The sequence below is a fragment of the Bos grunniens genome, chromosome 12 (genome assembly GCF_055505025.1).
Source record: "Bos grunniens cultivar Pamir isolate PY7600 chromosome 12, Bosgru_T2T1.0, whole genome shotgun sequence".
NCBI lineage: Eukaryota > Metazoa > Chordata > Mammalia > Artiodactyla > Bovidae > Bos > Bos grunniens.
In genome coordinates this window covers 52,877,482-52,902,704 of record NC_141176.1, presented here as the reverse complement: position 1 = coordinate 52,902,704, position 25,223 = coordinate 52,877,482, and the positions used below count along the sequence as shown (strand labels likewise).

At 41.1% G+C, this 25,223-nt stretch overlaps 1 long non-coding RNA gene across 4 annotated transcripts in view; it reads right to left on the bottom strand.

The window, feature by feature from the left end:
* Positions 1-25,223, bottom strand: part of LOC147361772 (uncharacterized) — a 117,846-nt gene that overhangs the window by 18,346 nt on the left and 74,277 nt on the right. For all 4 annotated transcript variants that reach the window (XR_015138245.1, XR_015138246.1, XR_015138247.1 and 1 more), the window contains one exon: positions 5,735-5,834. This is a non-coding gene — a long non-coding RNA (uncharacterized LOC147361772). The remainder of the gene's footprint in view (positions 1-5,734; positions 5,835-25,223) is intronic.

The window sequence follows — 25,223 nt, the reverse complement described above, 5'->3', positions numbered from 1 at the left end:
GACTTGGGGCCACAGTCAGGAGTTATGTAAATGGATTGCATACAAGAAACTAACTCCCACTTCCCTATATCTCTAAGTCTTAATTTTCTCTTCTTTACATTACATCAGGAATGTCTAGATCACTATTCAGCCCAAATTTTGTCAGTAGGCTACTAAAAGTAACTAAAATCACCCCGAGTTCAATATAGAATTGCATATAAGTGCATGCACAAACTGTGACACCTCTGGGGGCTTCCCTGGTGGTTCAGACAGTAAAGAATATGCCTCCAAAGAAGATGTAGGTTTGATCCCTGAGTTGGGAAGATTCCCTCTAGAAGGAAATGGCAACACACTCCTGTGTTTCTGCCTGGGAAATCCCATGGACAGAGGAGCCTGGCGGGCTACTGTCCATGGGGTCACAAAGAGCTGGACACACTGAGCAACTAACATTAGCCTTGCATGCACAAACTGGACACATTCTGCTTCATCTCAATCGCATTCCTCCATCCTTGGTTAACAATCCTGAGAATTCATTCCCATCTGTATTAGCTGGATTTTTGCAAATATAAGCAAACAAAATCTTGTAATTCTTTTAGATGGTCTTTACAAAAGCCCATAGGGCTCACACTGGTGGGGTCAGAATGGATTTGCATTGTCCCTGATGGTTTGTGCTGAATACCCAGCTTCTCCCATCGGTCTCCACCTGATGTTGGGACCTTTGCTTAGCCTCCTATGTTAGCTGAAATTGGAATTTTCATGTAAGGGACAAGGGAAGGTTATAAAATTGACATAAGCAACTTGGAGGCTAAATCTTTGAGTGTGCATTCCAACTGTGGCAAAGACAGATTAATCTTTTAGCACTGTGATGTCTTGAGCTGAAAGTTAAAAACTTTGAGAAGAATGGGGTGGGAGAGATGTTCAAGAGGGAGGGATATACACTTACCTATGGCTGATTCATGTTGATATATGGCAGAAACCAAAACAATACTGAAAAGCAATTATCTTCCAATGAAAAATCAATTCAGTTCAGTTGCTCAGTCATGTCTGACTCTTTGCGACCCCATGGACTGCAGCGTGCCAGGCTTCTCTGTCCATCACCAACTCCCAGAGCTTGCTCAAACTCATGTCCATTGAGTTGGTGATAACATCCGACCATCTCATCTCCTGTTACCTTCTCCTCCTGCCTTCAATCTTTCCCAGCATGAGAGTTTTTTCCAATGAGTCAGCTCTTCACATCAGGTGGCTAAAGTATTGGAGCTTCAGCTTCAGCATCAGTCCTTCCAATGAATATTCAGGACTGATTTCCTTTAGCATGGACTGGTTGGATCTCCTTGCAGTCCAAGGGACTCTCAAGAGTCTTCTCCAGCACCACAGTTCAAAAGCATCAATTCTTTGGTGCTCAGCTTTCTTTATAGTCCAACTCTTACATCCACACATGACCACTGGAAAAACCATAGCCTTGACTAGATGGATCTTTGCAGGCAAAGTAATGTCTCTGCTTTTTAATATGCTTTCTAGGTTTGTGATAGCTTTTCTTCCAAGGAGAAAAAATACTTTGAGTTTTTCATTTTCTGCTGGTAAACTGTCTATTGCTACACAATACAGTCCTTGAATTCCTTCCTTCAACTGCCTTCTTATAGTAATCATTGTCTCACAAACCAGACTCCAATGGAACTTTCACTTGAGAGGATAGCAGGTGATCTTTTCAATAACTGGGTTTTTGTTTATTTGTTTTCATAAATGTCAATGGCTGTTCAGGTCCAGTTTCTTAATAGCAGCTTGATTTCCATTTCCCCTTACCTACTCCCAGAACCGGTAATTAATTTCAGGCTTCCCTAGTGACTCAGAGGGTAAAGAATCTGCCCACAATGCAGGAGAACCCTGCTATGTGCAAGACCCAGGTCCAATCCCTGAGTCGGGAAGATCCCCTGGAGAAGGAAATGGCAACCCACTCCAGTATTCTTGCCTGGAGAATCCCATGGACAGAGGAGCCTGGCGGGCTACAGTCCATGGGGTTGCAAAAAGTCAGATACGACTGAGTGACTAATACTTCCCCTATTTTTCTGAAGGTCTATTGCCTGCAATCTCTCCTAGACCAATTCTTAGTAACAGTCAGGGCTTTGGGATGCTAATAAAAGAAACTAGCTCTGCCAAATTAAAGCAGGAGTGGAAGTTGTTTAAAAGATGCTGGATAGTTCACATATTCTCTGAAAGGGCTAGAGTGGCACATTTAGGAATTTTACAGCCAGAAACAATTCTCAAAGGCAAACCACAGTTAAAGACGTCCTGACACTTCTGCTGGGCACAGACTTCTCAGTGCTTTTAGGCAGGCTCAGTGACCAGAATCTGGATTCCGTCCTGGGAGCCACTGTCACTGTGTTCTCTGACAATCAAATGTGGTTGTCATTGCTGTCCCCAGTCCCATGCATGCATGCTAAGTTGCTTCAGTCATGTCTGACTCTTTGGGACACCATGGACTGTAGCCCGTCAGGCTCCTCAATCCATGGAATTTCCCAGGCAAGAATACTGGAGTGGGTTGCCGTTTCCTTCTCCAGGGGATCTTCCTGACCCAGGGATCGAACCTGTATCTCTTATGTCTCCTGGCATTAGCAGGTGGGTTCTTTACCACTAGCACCACCTGGGAAGGCCATATGTTGTCCAAATATATTCCGGGAGGCCCCTGCTTCCTGGTGTCACTGGTGACAGAGTCACAGTCTGGAGATCAAGTGGATCTGATTGGCAGAGCCTATGTCTGTGTCCTAACTGCAAGGAGCCTGGCAAGGCTCTAAGGAAGAACATTTCCCATACATAGAAAATGGGTCCTGATGCTGAGATGGACACCTTCAAATTGGTTAAATATCTACTATATTTAGCTTTATATTATCTTATTAAGCTTTATTTATATTAATAAGAACTGGCAGGGTCTATGGTTATAGACAGCCCACGTTTGAATTTGTACACTTTCTTCACTTTCTATCTGATCTTAGACAAGTCAACCTCTCTGAACTTCGTTTTCCTTCATGAGCAAAATGGATATGAAAACTTTCTTGCTGGAATGAGAAGTAAGGTGTAAGGGCCAGATGTTTAAACAATGAAAGCTGTTACTTAAAAACACTAATCAAAACAGACACTATTTTAAAAGGGTTCATTTTAGTAAAAACATTTTATTTTTTATTGAATTTTTCATATATATATGCTTTTACTTCCCAATTAGATTAGAGATCATGTGGGAATAATGCGGCCGTTATTCCCACTGCATTACATACTTATACACACAGTTAATAAATGAGCTAAGGTCCCAGACCTCATAAATCAAACACTGATGTTTCATTCTAAAGCAGTGAGTCAAATAGTATGTAAGTATAGAGTACATCACACTCCAGCTTTGAAGTGGGTTCCTAGAGAGCCTCCACTGATGACTGCAACTTGACTGCAACTTGTAATAATACTCCGTATTACACAGGGTTCTAAGTAAAAGAACACCGGTCATAAATGACACCAAACGGGTCATCACTATTATAAGCAACTCAAACAAAAGTTTCAACTATCTGAACCGAGTCAATTCAAGGAGAAACATATGGCCAAATCGGAAATGATATGATAATAGCAAAAAGGTAATATATTTCTTATACACGTCCAAGACATGAATCATGCCAAAAGAATTGGCTTGTATTAATTTAAAAAAAAAAAAACAGTGAAAAGTTTTTGATAGAGATAGTTTTCTAACACTTTCCTGTACTGAAAAATACTCCAGCTAGAATAGCTTCCTACAGCATAAATCTGATCATTTCATTGTCCTCCTCAAATTCCCCACTGATCCTCAAAATAGACCCTACACCTTTTGGAATGCAGATTATTCATGAAGGACATGTAAATAAAATCTGATTTAAATTAAAAAAAATTTCTCCTCCACTTACCCAGTGCTAGAGACTAGATTTTTTTTTTCAACTGTCTCTAAAAAATATCAATGATTCTATAATGATTCAACTAGAATACATCCTCCTATTTCCACTCCTATGGAATGGCTTGGCACATCATGTGACCTCTTTGAGTTCAATTTGCACGTTTACAAAATGAAGAAATTGAACAGTGTTTTCTGCATCCCTGGGGCTTCCCTGGTGGCTCAGATGGTAAAGAATCTGCTGCAATGCAGGAGACCCAGGTTTGATCCCTGGGTTGGGAAGATCTGGAGAAGAGAATGGCTACCCACTCCAGTATTTTTGCCTGGAGAATTCCACGGAATTCAGAGGAGCCTGGAGAGCTACAGCCCATGGGGTCACAAAGAGCCACAACTGAGCAACTAACATTTTGGCTCTCACTTTGCAGCCCAGAAGAGTGTCAGCTCTCCTTGGCAAGTCTATTTGCCCACGCTCTGCTCCCACCTAAGTCGGCTCTGTTTCCATTTGGCTTGACTGATCAAGGTAATCAGCCAAAGAAGATAAAACAATATTGTACAGTTACCAAGTCTAAGTCACATAAGGCAAAAACGGTCATTCAGCACTTCTAAAATGCTTTAAGATGTTTTCAAACAGCGTTTGGCCATTAACACAGATGTGGTTAAGAAGACCAGAGATGAAAGAAATTGCCATTGACAAAATTGGTCCAGCAAGTCAAAAGCAGAGAAAATGACATTTCCAATAGGTGAATGATCCCATGAATGACTAGAAGAGCCAAACATATTTTGGGTATCAGTCTCACTTGGACGAGGAACACCACAATTGAACCCTACTACATGGGTCCTCATCCCTCTCTAGTTCACTCATCCCAGCTTACCTGGAGCTGGGATGATGACTCTCCCACCTGACACCAGGGGCCACTATTTTGACACTTCCATACATCCCTCCTTGTTACAATTAGGTAATTCATCCAACCTTCCCCACGCCTTTGTTAGACATGCCAGTGTTTCACACAACTCCCCAAATAAATTATCAAAATCCTTCTCCATCATCCTCATTACCTTTCTGGATCCTGTTCTCTGCCTGGTTCTGCCCTGATCACACTGGGCTCTCTTCCTTCTCACACGTGGTGGATGCCTCTGAGTGTCTTCCCTTTCTCCCTCCTCCTCCGTGAACTACTCCCACCCATCATGTGTCTGTCCAGCTCCATCTCTGTCTCTCCTTGTTCTCCTAGCCCAACTTTTCCCCCTCATGGCTCTCCAAACATGAAGCTTTATCTTCAAATGGGTGCTTTATTCCAAGTGCCAGCCTGGCAATTCCAGACCCATGTCCCTCCCTCTATTCAGATGTCAACCAGATTAGAGGTGATGACATCGAACAGAGACTAAATCTTCACTTTGGGTCAGGAAATAACTTGTGAAATTTCAGAATAAAACTCTTAAATAGTAATAACCCGTTGGAAATGGTATATCTGAAAATCAACAAGGTTTTGGTTGAAAACATAATGGAATCCTACTTTATTCAAAAAATATATTGAGTGCCTAATATTTTAGAGAGAAAAAGACATATTCTTGAGTTTAAAAAGTGTACAGCCTACTGAGAGAGGTAGACATGCAAATAACTAGATCATAAGGGCAAAATTGCTGCAGTAGAAATATGATTTGGGTGGAAGAAAATGGAGAGAAAAATCTATCATGGTTTTTACTGGACTATATTAAAGTTGTGTGTTTATTCCTTTGCTTCTCCCTTTAGATTGTAGGCTGTTGTGTAATCAAACTGTGTCTCTGCCATCTTTGATTTTTCCAGTATTTAGAAAAATACTACATCTTGCATACAGAAGTCACTCAATAATTGCTGACCTGAATTATTAGTTCCACATAGGGCAAGAGGAAAATTCATGGATGGGTTTGCAGATACGGTAACATCTGAGCTGGATCTTGAAAGGTGAAGTGGAATTTCCTGTGTCAACAAAGGAATAGAATAGCATTTGAAAAAAATCATGGGAAACATAAAATAATAATAGTAATAGGTAACATATAATATGCCATGAACTATGCTCAGCATATGCATTGTCATTATATACATTAGCATTCTGTTGTTTCACCTAAATGATGTTGGTATAATTTTTACCGATGAGGAAAGTGACTATATAGTAGTTAAAAAACATGTCCAAGGTCACCCAGTTAAGCTGAGGTTTGAATCTCAGGGACACCCATGATACTCTGACTCCAAAGCCTGTGAGCTAGGAAACACCACTTGCTCTTCCAGAACTGAGCCAGCTCCAGTGTCCCAGCACCTATGGTCACCAGTTGTCTCCACCTCCTGATACTTTCATGATACTTCTCTAAGCCCCGTCGTCTCTTTAATCTTACCTCATCTTTGTTTCTCTCTGCTATTGCTTCTCCCTTTCCACTGCTTTCTATTTCTCTGTTATGTGTGTCTCCCATTCATGCTCTTCAGGAGAGCATCTCATTATGTGGCAAAGAACAAACCTGACTCCATATTGGTTCTATTCCTTTAGCTCCAACCTTTGTGCTCTGTTGCCGGTGCTTAGTCATGGTGGCGCTGCGCGTTTGTAAAACAATATTGCCTCTAGTCTGAAATATACAGCATAGCCTATTCTCAGGGCTCTGATCCCTGAAGGTATAATACTTTCCCATTCATACAGAGATAAAAAAAATTGCAGAACAGACAATAACATTTGTCTTGTTAGAGGTTTATAGAAACACTATAAACACCAAACCTATGTGGACAGCTGCAAGAATAAAGGATTCCATCATCAGGAAATTTATAACAACCAGCCACACCTCTTCCCCTTTTCATATAAAAGAAGTCTGAATTATAACTCACCTAAGATTATTCTTTGGGACACAAGTCTACCATCTTTTCAGTCAGCTGGATTCCCAAGTAAAGTCCTAGTCCTTGCCCCAGTAACTCATCTCTCAGTTTTTTGGCCCATCATGTGGCTAGCAGTACAAATTCAGACTCAGTATCAACTGTGTTAGAGAACCAACTAGAGTCACCACCTGTTGGTTTGGGTTGTCCAGCACCCAACTCCTGGGAGCAATCCAATCCCTTTTTGGGGGAATCTCCTATTATGTGTAGTTGCAAGGACAGAACCTGCTTCCCACACAGTAGCCAATGAGCCAATGTGCTCTCTTCCCACCCAGCCCACTGATGGAGCAAGCCTTCCATTCAGCCTAAGCCAGTCAGACAAGACAGCTGCAAACACAGCTGCAGACCACTGCCTCGGAGGAGCAGCAGAGGCAGCCAACAGAACACACTTCTCGTCCCGTACTACACTTGCTGCGCTCTTCACAGCGGAGCTCTTCAGAGCTCCTCGGCTTTTGCCTCTTTTCTAAGTCAGGTCCTCCAGACCCCTATTGGTGTGTGAAACACAGGCATCCTTCCAGTGAATATCCTGCTGAGGTTAAATTAGGCAGGATCATTTTCTATTGCTTGCAAACAGGAATTCAAACAGGACTCAGACACCATGTAATTTTGGCTCTCACATTTGAGCTGCCTTTGGTAACAGCCTTTTTTTTTTTTTTTTTTTTTGGAAAGTCACTCAACAGTGTCCAACTCTTTGTGACCCCATGGACTGTAGCCCCCCAGACTCCTCTGTCCATGGAATTCTCCAGGCAAGAACACTGGATTGGGTAGCTGCTCCCTTCTTCAGGGGATCTTCTCAACCCAGATATCAAACCCAGGTCTCCCACATTGCAGGCGGATTCTTTGCCATCTGAGCTACCACGGAAGCCCACAGTCTTTACATCTGCTGCCTTTGACTACAGCCCCCATCATAATCCAGTTCCCCAAGGCCAGGGTGGTAGGGGCACGGCACTGAAAACATGGCAGTTTCTGTCAGAGGAGTCACCTGTGGCCTCCATCTTCAGGAGGAAGCGGGGAGCTGTTGCTTGGACTTTCATGGGCCCTAAGTCAATCCTCTGGGAGAGATGGTATCAGGTTTACATGCTGAGAGAATAGAGTCGATGACGAGTAGGAGACTGAAGATGCACCAAGAAAGAAGAGACAGGTTTGAGCAAGGGCCCTGAGGAAAGAGGACTGAGGGGGAGGGACGGGTCTTGGAAAATCAGCCTCCTTGCCCTCCTCCCCAACTCCACTCCGAGACGGCAAAGGATGGTGTGTCTGCTCACTGGAAGGAACTTGAAGGAGTTCCTATAAATAGAGTCTATTTGCTCTGTGAGGTAACGGCCAAGGTAATCTGCTGACAGTGAGTGTAGGGAGTTCAGGGGAGGGTTTGAAGAGGGGAATGAAGACTTTGAAAAGCCACAGTAAGGAAGGGGGAGGGGGCCTCATGGGAAATGGAAAAACTGAGCTGCTTTGAGGCAACTGTTTCTATTTGCCTTTGCTAACAGCAATTACTCACTTCAGAGATGTGTTTTCAACAAGGATCCAGACAAAGGAAAACACAATTTTTCAACACAAAACCTGAAACGTGGCAAAATCCAGCACATTTCACAAGACAGAAGACCTTTAACCTAGCTTCTCAGTTTTGCAATTTTGCAGCTTTGGGACTTTTCAGAGTGACCTCTTTTTCTGGCCCAGAAGACCAAAACTATTGGACTAAAAATGAAAGTTTGAAACAAGAGAAATTTTTTTCTTAAAGAATCTGGATTCTGTCTGATTCAATTTTTTTTTTTTTTTTTTGAGATTAAGAAATGGGTCCATTTTATACATGAAAGTATAAAAGAAAATTTAGACAAAAGATTTTTAGGGTCTTTACAGAAACAGTAAGTGGTAGTGTCATTCACACGGACAAATTTATTCAAAATAATCTTTGTAATAACTAGTGAAAAATGTAACTAGCAAGACGATTCTCTCTGAAATTCAAATAGACGATGAAAAGCTAATTTTTAAAGTCTCTGAAGAATAACAGAGCTTGGGTGTGGTTGTGTTTGATGATTCGGTACACTGAATTAAATCTTAAAATTCCCTGCATGCTGGTTCTGACAAGCAACTGAGCTGATATATAAATTGTAGACTTTGAGGTAGATTGCTGGTTAGATTCATAAAGCAAGTGCTTCCGACATGTCGTAAGAAAATGAACAACTGCTCTGCATCAGTTGGCACATCTGAAAAGACGACAGCTTCTGGATAAAATTCAACATGCAATTTTAGCTTTTGTCCCATTTTGAATAAAAATACTTGGCTGAAAAACTACCTATTTAAGTTATTGAAAGCCGGTGATTACAAATCAGCATCCTGGCTGATAATTAGAGGGGCAGCAGAAATCGTGTAGAGTTTGAAGAGCTTGGATAGCATTCCAGAGGTGGTTTTCTCTTAAACTGAGTGGCACAGACAAAAGCAGTTTGTTCCTCAAAGAATGACTATTCTTAAACCATCGCCTTCGCTGACGGAGACTGAACAGACACGGATTAATTTACTTAACACTTCAGAGGTTGAGTTTTTCAGACTGCAGCAAAGGTAACATAAAATAGAGATTAAAATCCATCCTTATTTTTTGTTGTTGTTCTTTTCAAAGAGGAAAGCATAGCGTTCTTCGAGGACCACTCCCAGCACACCGGTTTTTCTATGAGAGACGGTAAAGAAACAAAAAGACAATTTCTCTTCTTGAAAGAGAATGTGATTCCAATCAGCCACTAGGGGGCAGTCAAAACACTGGGTAACGTAGCAAGGCAAGCCCCTGGATCAGAACCTTAAAATGAAAGCTGTTTTGCAGGATTTTAAAAGTGTTTGATTGTTTAGCTGCGGACTGGGGCGGGGAGACAAATTATCTTCTTGATTGTATTAACATGCTATTAACGGGACACAAGGAGACAGCAGTAAAAATATCACACAAGCCTGCAAGGATTTTCACTTGCACACATTTCCATGGCAGGGTGATGACAGTTCTCAGTCTGCCCCGTGCCTTCGGAAGGGAAGTTGGAGGACAGTGAATCAGCACCTGTGATGTAATGAGGTCAGTCCCCCAATCCCCTCTGATTTAACACTGCTTCCCAAACAGCAAAGGATCAAGGATAACACACCAAAACACAAATCATTGTCATTGGCTTTACAGAACACTCATAGGCAGCTGCACCGGTGGATGGTTCGCTGTCTACGTGTGTTATTAATGTAAGCGATGTCGTTTTGGATTCCAAAATCAGAATTATTACTCTAAAACAAATTCCCATAGCTCCATTTAATCCATGCTATTTGTGGGAAGTGAGGAAAAAATGACTCACGAAATTGCTAAAACGTGTGTGAAAATGCAGATAAAATGGTGACAGACACTGAAGCACTCAGTTCTTTTTTTCTTCTTTTAAAAAATTTGTTTATTTTTAATTGAAGGATAATTTTACAGTGTTGTGTTGCTTTCTGCCATATATCAACATGAATCAGCCAAAGGTATACATATGTTCCCTCCTTCTTGAACTTCTCTCCCACCTCCCACCCCACCCTACCCCTCTAGGTTGTCACAGAGCACTGGGTTTGAGCTCCCTGCTATCTATTTTACACATGCTAATGAATATGTTTCAATGCTGCTGCTGCTAAGTCGCTTCAGTCATGTCCAACTCTGTGCGACCCCATAGACAGCAGCCCATCAGGCTCCCCCGTCCCTGGGATTCTCCAGGCAAGAACACTGGAGTGGGTTGCCATTTCCTTCTCCAGTGCATGAAAGTGAAAAGTGAAAGTGAAATCGCTCAGTTGTGTCCAACTCTTTGCGACCCCATGGACTGCAGCCTACCAGGCTCCTCCATCCATGGGATTTTCATGGCAAGAGTACTGGAGTGGGGTGCCATTGCTACTCTCTCCATTCGTCCCACACTCTCCTTTGCTGTGTCTGCTCCTCTATTGTTGCTCAGTCACGTCCAACTCTTTGCAACCCCATAGACTGTAGCACCCCAGGCTTCCCTGTCCTTCACTATCTCCTAAAGTTTGCACAAATTCATGATCATTGAGTTGGTGATGCTATCTAGCCATCCCATCCTCTGCCGCCCTTTTCTCTTTTGCTTTCAGTCTTTCCCAGCATCAGTCTTTTCTAGTGAGTCTCTTCTAATCAGGTGGCCAAAGTATTGGAGCTTCAGCTTCAGTATCAGTCCTTCCAATGAATATTCAGAGTTGAAATCCTTATTGCTACATTACAAATGGATTCATCAGTACCACTCTAGAATCCATATGTCTGCCTTAATATATGATATTTGTTTTTATCTTTCTGACTTACTTCATGCTAGGTTCATCCACCTCACTAGATCAGTTCTTATTCTTTAAAAAATCTTTCCAAAAGGGGAATAGGGCTAGGAGTGAGGAGGATGTGAACAGAAATTAATTCTAAGCATAACCCTAGACCTTACAGATAAGAAGTATTTTAAGGTTCCCAGCATAGATTATTTTCTATTATTTCTAGTCTCTAATTTTTCTCTTAACCATTTTAAAGTGAAAACAAAAGTCTTTATACCGTGATATTACATCCAAGAGGCTTTTTCCATATCAGTGACTGTTCGGCTGACCATACAACTGTGATGATAAATGTAGCTTGCACATGTTAAAAGTAACCAAAGAATCTCCGGGGATTCTAGGTATGAATGTAATGAATAAGGACAGAACATGTTTGCTTTTCTGAAGCAGAGGTCAGCCAGCAGGTGTTGGGATTTCCCTGGACAGCACCCTGGCTCCTTGCAGGAAAAAGTTTTAGACACTTGAAGTTGAGACAGTGGGAAATAACCACATATTTATTCCTTCAAAGAGAGATGACTAATCCTAACTTACTGACAGTAAAAAGGAATAAATGTGATGCTTAGGTCCAGGACAGTTTTTCTCACCATCTGTCCAAAACAGAGCTGCAATATACTGAACATATTTACTTATATTTTTGTTAGGAAATATGTACTTTTCAGATGAGTGCATAGAAAAACAAATCATTTGGTCTAATGGAAACCATCTTACAATGGGTCTTCTGAGTACATTTTATTCTAAATTCCTCTCTAAATATCTAAGTGGAAAAAGATAATCTATGTGACCTTGGGTTTGCCTTTCCTTTTCCTTCTACAGAGCAGGTTTGCAAGGCAGCAGTAGAATCAGGTGGTTTGATCCCTGGGTCAAGAAGGTCCCTGGAGGAGGGCACGGCAACCCACTGTAATATTCTTGCCTGGAGAATCCCATGAACAGAGGAGCCTGGAAGGCTATAGTCCATGGGGTCACAAAGAGTCAGACACGACTGAAGCTACTTAGCACATACACAGTAGAATCAGGCAGGCCTTAAATATTTGGCCACTTGGAATCACTGGAGTTATTCTACTTACTGTAAGAGGCAGGGGTAATTTGAGGTAGTGATTTCTAAAATTCCTGAGGAAGTCTTCATAAGCTACATAGATTCTGAGCACCAAAGGGGTTCTGTATATCTGGTTACTACTGAAGGCAAAGAATCTAGCCTACACTGGGTAAATTTCAGGATAGGTTAAAACTCAGTCAGTCACATGTAAGTTAAAAGTTCAGATGCTAAAATACATGTATATTTGAGACTTGGGGCACCCAGTTAAAACATGCAATGAAATAGATTCTAGAGATTCTTCTCTGAAGCTTCTCTGGTCTCACCAGGAGAAAGATGCACCCCTGTAACTTATAACTGTATCTTTCAGATGGCCTGTGTATCTTATAGTTACTGTAAAGTCCTAAAATACTGGGTGTGTCTCATGCACCATTCATTTGTCCTGGACCCCATGGACTATAGCTTCCTAGGCTCCTCTGTCCATGGGATTCTCCGGGCAAGAATACTGGAGTGGGTTGCTGTGCCTTCCTCCAGCCTGGACTGTCTTATACATTTGTAATTCAGTGAATGTTGACCCAATGAACGAGATTGCAAAGATAGAAGGTAAGCCAGGGGTGGGACTCAGCCAACACACTTGCCTGAGCACTTCGCTTCTAATGCAATTTAATCCCCCAGCCAGAGGCGAGAAGACCCAGCACTTCCAAGGATGGTTTCCACATTGTTCATAGGTGTCGGTGCTGCCTCTGGTTGCCGTGTCTAGATGCACAAGCTAGTCAACTTCTGCACCAATGAACCTCTAAGTTCTTGGGCTGTTGGACAATATTAACTTATTACTCCTCCATGGGCTGTATGGACCGGGTTCATGTCTAGCACAGCATCTCTCAAATTGCAAGTATGCTCTACAAAAGGAAGGAAGGAAGGAGAGAATGACTATATGGAAAGATATTAAGCTCTGGATTCTTGAATATAGACAGAATTTTCAAAACCAAATCTGCCCATTGGTTCTCTTTGGAAGCCCTTCCGGTCTCTTCTATCTTTACATTTAATGATACCATTGGAATGGGCCATAGAGCTCCCACAATGAGGGTTTCATAAAGTTCTATGTTTTAGTTGGCCTCTTTGGTCTTTTATCTGGTTTATAGCTCTATTTGTAGCTATGTTTCCACTTACTCTCTCCAGGCTGGTTATGGTATTTGTGAAACTGCTTGCACTTTATCTTTCATATGTACTCTGCCCAGAAGCTGATATACTCCTGTATTAGGAGTGAATGCTGATAGATGTAGGGATAATCTGATATAACTAAAAGAAAAGAAAAATCACCAAACCTGGTGCCAAAACAAACCCTGAAATAAAATTCAGCCTGTTTTTCACAGTTCAGAGGAAAATCTTAAAATTTAACGGGATCCATTGTTCAACAAAACAGTGCAGAAAATTGTCATAAGTATGGAAGACTTCCCTCATGGTCCAGTGGTTAAGAATCCGCCTGCCAGTGAAGGAGACATGGGTTTGATGCCCTGTCCAGTAAGATTCCACATGCCTTGGGGCAACTGAATCCAAGTACCAGAACTACCGAAGCCCAAGAGCCCTCCAGCCCATGCTCTGCAACAAGAGAAGCCACCACCGCGATGAGAAGCCCATGCACTGTGACTAGAGAAAAGCCCATGCACAACAACAAAGACCCAGTGCAGCCATAAAGAAATAAGTAGAACAAAAGACAAAAAGGTAAGTGTGGTGGAGAAGGAAACGGCAACCCACTCCAGTGTTCTTGCCTGGAGAATCCCAGGGACGGGGAAGCCTGGTGGGCTGCCGTCTCTGGGGTCGCACAGAGTCGGACTCGACTGAAGCAACTTAGCAGCAGCAGCAGCAGCAGGGGTGTTTATATTCTACTTAGTATATAAGGAAAATTCTCCCTTCCTCTTTCTCTCTCTCTCTGTTTATTCATTCTTTCATGATTGCACATGTTAGCAAATAAACAAAGGAGATTTTTTCCTTTGAAAATATGAAAAATGGAGAAATGGGAAGATGTCATACATCCTGCAAAAAATGACAAAGCATGATCAAACTGTCTTCAATGGCCACTAAAACACTGATCATTATTTTGCCAAGAGAAAAATGTACTATATTGGCAGAGTCACAATGCTGGTATATCAACCATGTATATTTTAACCTTCAGTAGACTTTAATATAGCATGTTTCACTTCATTTTTATAACTTGATGTGTCAAAGTATAGTGGTTTCCCACCTGAAGGGATCTTTGAGGATTTTGTATGTACCCTTTGAGACTGAAATATTTTTTCTTAGCTTTTAGCTAAAGCCATTTGTGATTAGCAGAAACAAAGACTCATTCACTGCATCTATGCCAACAGCTAGTCAGTTGTTCACCAAGTGAATTTTTCTTTCTCCCCAAGCACACTTCTGGGCAACATGTCCCAGCTGGCTTTGCAGTTGAATAGAGCCCTGTTACTGGGTGTTGGTCAATGGAATATGAATGGAATGAATAGTATATGAATGGTAATAGTGTATGAATAGAAATGTATATGACTTTCAGGGCTCACAGACACAGTACTCTCTCTTTTTTCCCCTTGCACCTAGTGAACAGAGAAGTCTAAGAAGAAAGAAAAAGATCTAGTGCCTACATTGCTGCTTGGAGGAAATCTGCCCAGTAGACCCAGCCAACCAGGTGAAGGCTTTAATATGTGTGACAAATAAACTTTATTTTGGATTTCTAATCCAAATTTTAAACTTTGAAACATTAAAGTTCTGTATTATAGTAGTTGGCCTGTTCCAACTAATACACCAGTCTTGAGAAAATTAATGTTCTTCTATAGGTCTTCACCAACATGTGCTGGAATGGGAAACCAAGCTGCTGGGAACTGGTGTGAATATAGACACCTACTATTTTCTCCCATTTTCTGTCACTCATTCACAAAGCTCCAGACCAATATAATATAGCCCTGCCAAAGATACCTTGAATATTCAATTCAAAAAAACATTTAGTAGGCAAAGCTGTGTGCCAGAAACCAGGAAGTCTTCCTTTGGTTAATCACTAGATGGGAGTGGTAAATACTTGTCAAGAAAAAGGGTGGAGACCCAGAAAATGCACAGCTTAATAAAATAATTAACTAAAGGCTTGGGTAGGCAGAAACAAACCAGGTATGAAGAAATCGGGGAGGAAGGGAGGAGGAATACCAAAAGAAGGAAGTTAAGAATAGGAATAGGAACTGGATGGAGCTTGAACAGATTCCTGGAAGCACTTCAGAGGACTTTCAAAGGGACACTGAGGTCTTGCCAAGGAATGAGGAGAAAACAGGATCGAGCACCAATGTTGGATCTGATCCCTTCAGACTTATCATCATCATTCCCCTTCTTCTTCAATTTTCCTTCATAAATCTTATTTTATAACCCTTTAATTGTCATTTTATTCCCGTACAGTAGATACAGTGCTAAGTTGCTTCAGGCGTGTCCAACTCCTTGCAACTCTATGGGCTATAGGCCACCAGGCTTCTCTGTCCATGGGATTCTCCAGGCAAGAATACTGGAGAGGGTGGACATGCCCTGCTCCAGGGGATCTTCCTGACCCAGGGATCAAACCCAAGTCTCTTGAGTCTCCTGAATTGGCAGGCGGGTTCCTTACCACTAGTGCTACCGAGGAAGCCCTTAGCTCCCTTTTAAAGTAGGTAGTCTATTTCCTGGTTTTGTATAGACAATTTTGATCGTAGTCCCTTAAACTAGATACAAGCTGGAAGACTAATGAGGTGAAGCACCTCCCCATGCTCTCCCAAGCCACGCTCCATAGTCACATGTCAAGGTACACCCCAGGTGATTTGTCAGAGTCTTAAGGGGACTGTCACACCAATCAAACAGCAGCAATTTCTAGATCTTTTTCTACCACAGTGAGGCACAGACCATTGTGCAGAGCCTTGAATTTCTGTGTAATCCTTTTGGTAAAATATGAAAAAAAAAAATCCTGTCTTAATTTGTCTTAATTTTTGTGACTCTTTGGAATTGGCTGCCACCAAGCAAGGTTGAGCAATCTATTTCTCTGAAGGGAACACCCATCTTTCTGGGAAAATTTAGGCACATTCCTTCCTAGAAAAAAAGGGAAGGGCTAGGTGACCTTTGGCAGATTTTTTAAACCCAACTGTCTAAAAAGTTTTTCTTTAGACTGTGTAATTAGCTACATTTTATGTCAACCATTGAAATAAGCCTGGATTAGATTTCAAATCCTGAAATAGCCCCACTTTACAACCTTTCAGATATTTTTCCACGAATGAGAGTGAAGTGTTTGTCACTCAGTTGTGTCCAACTCTTTTGAGACCCCATGGACTGTAGCTGGCCAGGCTTCTCTGTCCATGGGATTTTCCAGGCAAGAATACTGGAATGGGTAGAGGTTCCCTTCTCTAGATCTTCCCAACCCAGGGATCAAACCTGAGTCTTCTGCATTGCAGGCAGATTCTTTACCATCTGAGACACCAGAGAAGCCCATTTTACAATTATGACATGGTATGGTTGTGAAAATTTTGATTTGATGTTGCCCATTGGTTTGATGTCTTCAAACCATTCACAGTATCTTTATGAATACACCATTTAGCCCCAATACTTAGTCTGGTAATAGCCTCACTTGCACAGCCAGATAGATCACTTCATCCAAGGCTTCCAAGACTTGGATACTGTGGGCCTAGAACTAGTGCTTTCGTTCACAGAATAACTAGGCAGAGACTGGAATCTTACCTTATCCCTTCTGAGTCAAACATGTTTGAGTAACCTAGGTAACCTTGCCCTCTGGATCTTTATTTCTGAAATGGGTGCATTAACGAGACCAGGTTTCTTTCATCTGTACTCCTTTTGATAGAAATAGAGAAGGATAGTTACACAGGTAGTTTTAGAAGTCCCACTGCTGCTGCTGCTGCTGCTAAGTCACTTCAGACATGTCCAACTAGGGGACTGTAGATAGAGAGGGAAATTTAGGGAACTTTGGGAGACCACTGTAAACTCAGAAAGCTATGGGAAGGAAGGAAGTAGACTTATTTAACTATAAAGTCATCAATAAAAGCACGAGACATACTCCAGGTTATTAAGTGAAAAAACAATGAGGTCTGCATCCTGCTGATGAAGTCTAGCAAGAAATTGATCCTTAGAACCGAGGGCAGGAATATAAGGGAAAGGTGACTTTCCAAAGTAGGAGACCCTCTTCCAAAGTAGGAGACCTATAAGACAGTAGGTTATACTGTAACCTGAGATTACTTAACATATTTTAGTCTATGTTACCACCCTCCTACTGATTTGAATAAGCACTGAGACAGTTCTAGTTTGATTTCATAGGGTCATATACGCTCCTGCCCAGTGCAAAAGAACAGTTAGGGAGGTAAGCCTGACATCTACTGAAAGAATGAGGAAGAAGGTGGTCTTCCCTCTCCCCACTCCCTTTTCTTTAAAATTTATTTATTTTTAATGGAAGGATAATTGCTTTACAATACTGTGTTGGTTTCTGCCGTACATCAACATGAGTCAGTCATAGGTATACATATGTCCCTTCCCTCTTAAACCTCCCCCCACCCCCAACCCTTTTGCAGCCCTCTAGATTGTCACAGAGCCCTGACTTGAGTTCCCTGAGTCATATAGCAAATCCCCACTGGCTATCTATTTTACATATGGTAGTGTATGTTTCCATGTTGCTCTCTCCGTTCGTCCCACCCTCTCCTTCCCCCTATCACCCTGTGTCCATAAGTCTGTTCTTTATGTCTGCCTCTCCATTGCTGCTCTGCAAACAGGTTAATCACTACCATCTTTCTCGATTCCATATATATGCATTAGTATACGATATTTATTTTTCTCTTTCTGACTTACTTCACTCTGTATAACAGGCTCTAGGGTCATCCACATCTTTAGCACTGACTCAAATGTGTTCCTTTTTATGACTGAGTAACATTCCATTGTATATATGTCCTTCTTTATCCTTTCATCTATTGATGGACACCAAGCGAATGATTATAGTTAAGAGACTGTGGGTTCAAGTCCCATTAAGAGGTACAGTGTTTCACTCTGACTCTCCTCACCTGATCCAGTGGGGCAAGGTGGACTCTCTTGTGTGCATCCTCACCCTCAGTAGAGAGGGCATCTTTAAGCATAATATTGAGAACTTTCCAAGTTTCCAATCTAAAGGAAACATTCAGTTCTCCATTACAATGCCCTGATTTATTTTCTTCATAGAATTTATCATCATCTGAAATTATCTTCTTTTAAAAAAAGTGTTGGTTCACTTGTCAGCCACTTGCACCCCACCATGCTGCTGCTGCTGCTGCTAAGTCGCTTCAGTCGTGTCCGACTCTGTGCGACCCCATAGATGGCAGCCCACCAGGCTCCCCCGTCCCTGGGATTCTCCAGGCAAGAACACTGGAGTGGGTTGCCATTTCCTTCTCCAATGCAGGAAAGTGAAAAGTGAAAGGGAAGTCGCTCAGTCGTGTCTGACTCTTAGAGACCCCATGGACTGCAGCCTACCAGGCTCCTCCGTCTATGGAATTTTCCAGGCAAGAGTACTGGAGTGGGGTGCCATTGCCTTCTCCGGCACCCCACCATCACCATACATACACATATATTAAAACAATCCCCACATCTGCTTGCTCACCACTGTATAGTATAGTACCCAGTACACTGTGTGCTGTGCTTAGTCACTCAGTCGTGTCTGACTCTTTGCAACCCCGTGGACTGTAGCCCACCAGGCTCCTCTGTCCATGGGTATTCTCCAGGCAAGAATACTGGAGTTGGTTGACATGACTTCCTCCAGAGGATCTTCCCAACCCAAGGATCAAACTTGGGTCTCCTGCATTGCAAGCAGATTCTTTACCATCTGAGCCACCAGTGAAGCCCACCTAGTACACAGTAGTCACTTAATAATTAAGTGAATAAATTCAAGATGCACCATGAGGAGTGATCAGTAGTAGATTTGTTGGTCTTATGGGTGTGTCTCAATAATGGGAAAATACAATACAAAGAGAGCTTTCTAAGATAGATCAAGTAGTGTTGTGATATAAAGTCAGGACTGTGAGACCAGGCAGAGGGCCCAGTGGAGATGAGGATGAGACTCTGTGAGCCCACAAAGACTGAGGCACTGCCCCATCCCTGCTACTATCCCTGCCTTTCATAAGAGGTGCCACGGAAGAGCTCACGTTCCCCACATGAAGAAGCACTTGACTTTCACTCAGACTGACCCAAAACAGAGTCAAACCCCTCACCAGGAAACACCTGACTCTCAGTGTACTCCAGTTACACGGACTTTTCACCATGAAATTTCACGCTCACTGAACCAACCACCTCCTGGGAATACTTGAAACTCCTTTCTGCAATAGATTTGTGAGGAAAAAAATAATTAAGGAATCTTTCCAAAGCCAGGGTCAGCACTGCCCAGGATTTAAAAATAAAACATTTAACAATAAAAGTTCTGCATATACATATAACCAATCTTTTATTAGATTCTTTTCTCATATAGGCCATTACAGAGTATTGAGTAGAGTTCCCTGAGCTGTACAGTAAGTCCATATTAGTTTTTTATTTTATGTACAGTGGTGTATAAGTGTCAAGCCCAATCTTCCAACTTATCCCCCCTTACCTCCTGATAACCATAAGTTTATTTTCTACATCTGTAACTCTATTTTTATTTTACAGATAAGTTCATTTGTACTATTTTTTTTTAAGATTCCACATATAAATATTATATAATATTTGTCTTTCTCTGTCTGACTTACTTCACAGTATGACAGTGACTAGGTGTTGCTGCAAAGGGCATTATTTCAGTTTTTTGCCTCTTTTTAATGGCTGAGTAATGGCCAGAGAAGGCAATGGCAACCCACTCCAGTACTCTTGCCTGGAAAATCCCATGGACGGAGGGGCCTGGTAGGCTGCAGTCCATGGAGTCTCGAAGAGTCAGACATGACTGAGTAACTTCACTTTCACTTTTCACTTTCATGCATTGGAGAAGGAAATGGCAACCCACTCCAGTGTTCTTGCCTGGATAATCCCAGGGATGGGGGAGCCTGGTGGGCTGCCGTCTATGGGGTCGCACAGAGTCGGATACGACTGAAGCGACTTAGCAGCAGCAGCAATGGCTATACAGTCCATGGGGTCAGTCCATGGGGTCACAAAGAGTCAGACACAACTGGGCAACTGAACAACAACAACGGCTATATACCAGAAATGAATACAACATTGTAAACAACTATAGTCCAATAAAAATTTAAAATAGAAATTTTAAAGTAAATAGAAGTTTTAAAATAAATTTTAGAAAAGCAATAAAAGTTCTGTCTCACCCTTCCCGGCCTTTGCCTTGTTTATAGCTTATTCCACTTTTGTGCGAATAACTTTCCTGAAACTTCTAAGTGTAGCTGTGCTTGCATTATAAATGCTTTCACCTTCAAATTCAACACAATGCTACTAGCTATTGATTATTCTCTGTAATGATTGTTTTATTTTAAAGTAGTTTATCCGTGGAAGAATTAATCATTTATGAAATTCTTCTGTCAAAAGTTAACAAGAGACTCATAATAAAAATGGACTAATTAAGGAAAATTCTAAATGCTTTATATTCTGTCAAAATATGTCTAGGCTCTTGGAGTCATATTTTCTCACCTTTTACCACCATTCTGTGGGGAAAGACAACTCTTCTAAAATAAATCTCATGCAAGTTTTTGAATGGTAATTTGAATTTTGAAACACTGGATAAATTACTGTGATTCTACTTTAAAAAAAATGGAAAAATCATTCTCTCTTGAGTATTTTTGGCATGAATTTTTGACACATAAAGGTATTCATGATAGTTATTATCTCAGAAAGTAAACAGAAAAATAAACATCTTTTGAAGGCATTATTAGCCTACTTTAAGTAAGTAGGCTACATTAGCCTAGTAGCCTACTTTAAAAAGCCTTCTATTAGCCTACTTCAGAAAAATAAAAGAACAGTAAGATTAGTCAAATATTCATAAGGGAACAAGAAATATATCATTGATTGGTGGGGTTCACCTTAGCAAAAGAAAATATTTCATAAATATCTTTAGCTTGAGGCCCAACTGTACATTTTAAAACATATTGAGTAATAAAAAAGACATGATAATATCACATCTTTAACATCATGTACACTATCTCCAAAAAAGCAATTTCCTAAAATGACAACAGTATTTTTCCTTCCATTTTTTGTAATTGTAAAACCAGTGCTAGACGCAACTCTATTTTATGAAGTTGGGCCACACAAATATGTCTGAGTTGATGGTCTACCAAGAGAAACACCTTAAAAGAAGCAAAAAAAAAAAAAGCACTTTTGGTGACATTTTATTTGGCCTTAAAGCAGTGGGGACACAGAATTTTAGAGAAGTGATATTTATCTCCTTCTTAAATTAGGAAAAGGGATGAAAATGAAGATGCAGCCAGAGTCTTTTTAAAAAAATAATGGTTTTGCCTGTGCTGGGTCTTCACTGCTGCATGGGCTTTTCTCTTGGTGCAGAGCCTGGACTCTAGGGTGTGAGGCTTCAGGAGTTGCAGCATGTGGGTTCAGTAGTTGTGGCTCCCAGGCTCCAGAGCACAGGCTCAGTAGTTGTGATGCATGGACTTAGTTGCCCTGTGGCACATGGAATCATCCCAGACCAGGGACTGAACCCATGTCTCCTGCATTGGCAGGTGGATTCTTTACTACTAAGCCACCAGGGAGGCCCTAGAAATTTTAAAACTCTTTTTTCCTTTTTAAATGTATTTTTTAAACTGTGATAAAATATATATAACATAAATGTTGCCATTTTAACCATTTTTAAGTGCATAATTCTGTGGCTTTAAAGTGTATGCACATGTTGTTATGCAACCATTACCTCTATCTATTTCTAGAACGTTTTTATCTTCCCAAACGTTAGCTGTACCCCCATTAAACACTAACTCCCCACCCCCTATTTCCCCAGCCCCCATCAATCACTATCCTACTTTTCACCTCTGTGAACTGAACTATTCTGGGTACCTTATGAAAGTGGAACATACGATATTTGTCCTTTGTGACTGGCTTATTTCACATAACATAATAGCCTCAATGTGCATCTATGTTGTAGTATGCCTCAGAATTCCATTCCTTTCTAAGGCTGAAAAATAGTCCACTGTCTGTAGTAGCCACCACATTTCCTTTGGTCATTTATCTGCCCATGGGTACCTGCTTTGCTTCCATCTTTTGGCTCTTGTGACTTATGCTGTTTCAGTTCAGTTCAGTCACTCAGTCGTGTCCAACTCTTTGTGACCACATGGACAGCAGCATGCCAGCCCCACCATCCATCCCTCCATCACCAACTCCCAGAGCTTGCTCAAACTCAGGTCCATCGAGTTGGTGATGCCATATAACCATCTCATCCTCCATTGTCCCCTTCTCTTCCTGCTGTTTAAACTCTTTTAGAAAACATTTCTTGTAAAAGCAGAAGTTTCTTGTAAAATATTGGCCAAAAAAATTTCTCAATAAGAGAAAACTGACACCTTTTGTTTCAGTGGAAACCTATATGGTCAAGGAAGAAACTGCATGTTATTCAGTAATCCTGCTAATACAATTACCTTCCTGCAAGTTAAGGGTCATTTCACTAGAGAAAAAGTGTGCTATCCTTTTAACCAACCTCCCTCCAGATCACCAAACAGTTTTAGAATTCATGTGATATAGAGATTGGATAACATCCTCCTTTAGTTACAAAATTTGTGCCACTGAAAGGTGACAACCATTTGCCAGATTCACCAAGATAGTAACTAGAACAGAGAACGAGTCCTTGTCTTCTAATTTTCCAGGGAATTGGGTTTACATCAACTCTGTGGATACATGTAAGCTTCAGAGCCACAACGGTCCAAAGAGGGGGTAGATTTTAGGATGAATTCAGGCTTACCTTAAACTCTACACTGGGAGATTAATTATTCAGATTCCATTTTAATATGATCCCTTGCAATCAGGTTTTAAATGATGGACTCCCAAAACGTTCTCGTATGTTATGCAAGACAACATAAAGATTATCTTGGGCAATCTGTCAGTTTACATCAGGCCAAGAAGGAGTATTTTCCCATCACATCATATAGCCAGTTGCCTTAAATCATTTTAGGAATAATCACGGAGATGGGTTAATTAGTAACATCTTACATCTCCTTTTATGTCTAAAAGGATGATTCTAGCATAATTTGATGGTTTTAAAGGCAGCACACTAGGAAGTTATCATTTCATGTTTTCAGGCTGCAGAAACTGAGTGCCATGAAGTTGAAAGAATCTGAACCTTTCATCTCAGGAACTGCTATTAAAATGGATGTGTTTATCAAAGGCCAGATCTTGTTGATAGCTCACCTGATTGAACGCTTCTTGGAGATGAGCTATCCATAGGGAAGAACCATCACATTGCTCAGTAATACATGCGGTTCCCTTCTTGCAAGTCTAGGGCTGTTTCCTTAGATGAAAATTTCAGTCCTACCCTCCTGTGAGTGCCTTTCCTTCCAATCACTGTCTTAATGTTGCTCCTCAGTGTGATTTCATCACAAAGGCAAGGAGGAGTAACTTTCGGGTTTCATGCTAAGATTATCATAGGACTCATAGGAGGAAATCATAATGAAACCCTCCACCGTTGCTTCTAAATTTCTGCCACTCAAAGGTGACATCGTATCATCTGTTTAAAAATACTGTGCTCAGTCTCTCAAACAATGTCACATAAAAAGAGCAAGCAAAAGGAAAAGAAAAGTCATTCATCTTTCTAATAAAGGATTCAACCTTTGCAGCAAGTGCTGAGCAGGTATTTCTTGCTTTAAGTCACAGGGGTTGTAGAAAGACTCCCTTCACAATTCCAAACTTATACAATCAAATTATGGAAATTATTATTTATATTGCACAGAAATTCTTATGTTTTTCATATAAGGGCTCACTAAGCCTCGATTCTGCCTTCAGAATCTTGGATGAGTTCATTTTATTGACATTACTTTCTTGTGTTTTGTTATAATAATGTAGATTACAGCCACAATAACAAAAGCAAAGGAGTCTGGAAAATAAGATTCTCATGTTTCCAGCCCTGTGATGAAGGGAGAGTATAAAAGTATGGAAATAAATGCCATATATATTTATATAGGCTTCCCTGGTGGCTCAGATGGTAAAGAAATTGCCTGTAATGCAGGAGACCCGGGTTCCATCCCTGGGGAAAGATACCCTGGAGAAGAGAATGACCACCCACTCCAGTGTTCTTGCCTTGAGAATTCCATGGACAAAGGAGCCTGTGTGTGTGTGTGTGTGTGTGTGTGTGTGTGTATATATATATACACATATATATACCCCATATATATGTTTGCCTTTCTCATTTATCAGCTGTGCTAGCCTGAGGTCACATCATCCATACAGAAGGTTTCCTACATGGAACCATCTCTAGACTCTTTCACAGAGATGGTTGTAAACACTGCGTTGTGAACATCCACCCACTTAGTTTATTCTTGTACCCTCTGGTTAATGTTGTCACATTATGTAGCAATGCAGAGCTCACAAAAATTAAAACAGAAAGCAAAACACACACACACACAAAAAGCCAGTTAAGCTTGGATATTTCATTTATGAATTAGATGAAGAAGAGTTTCTTCCTAAGACTGTCTAGAGCAGCCAGCTGGCTTGCATCTATAAGCCAGTTTCAGCATGTGCTCTTGTGTTTGCATCTGAGTAGTTTCTTATTTGGCAATATTTCTTGAATATCCACCCTAAAGCAAGACAAAGAGAAACCAGACATTTCCCTGGATGAACATAGTTTTAGTTAGTTTGCTGAACATTTATTGAGCAGGAAGAACTTTACATACATTTATGTACATCGTTAAAATAAATCTTCAAGGCAAATATTATCCTCATTTTACAAAAAAAAAATTAAAAAAGAGAAACTAAGTATCTTGCAAAACCCCAATTCCAGTCTAATTACTGCTAACACAGAAACACATAAGACAGTAGTACACCACAAGCTCATCTGAAGAGCAGAAAGGATGCAGAGCCAAGCAGAGCAGGAGATGGTTGAAGACGACTACCCAGAAAACCACTGGTTACTGAAGCAAGTCAATTACCCCAGATCCCTTTTAAAAAGCAGAAACATAACATGTATACAAAACTCTTGC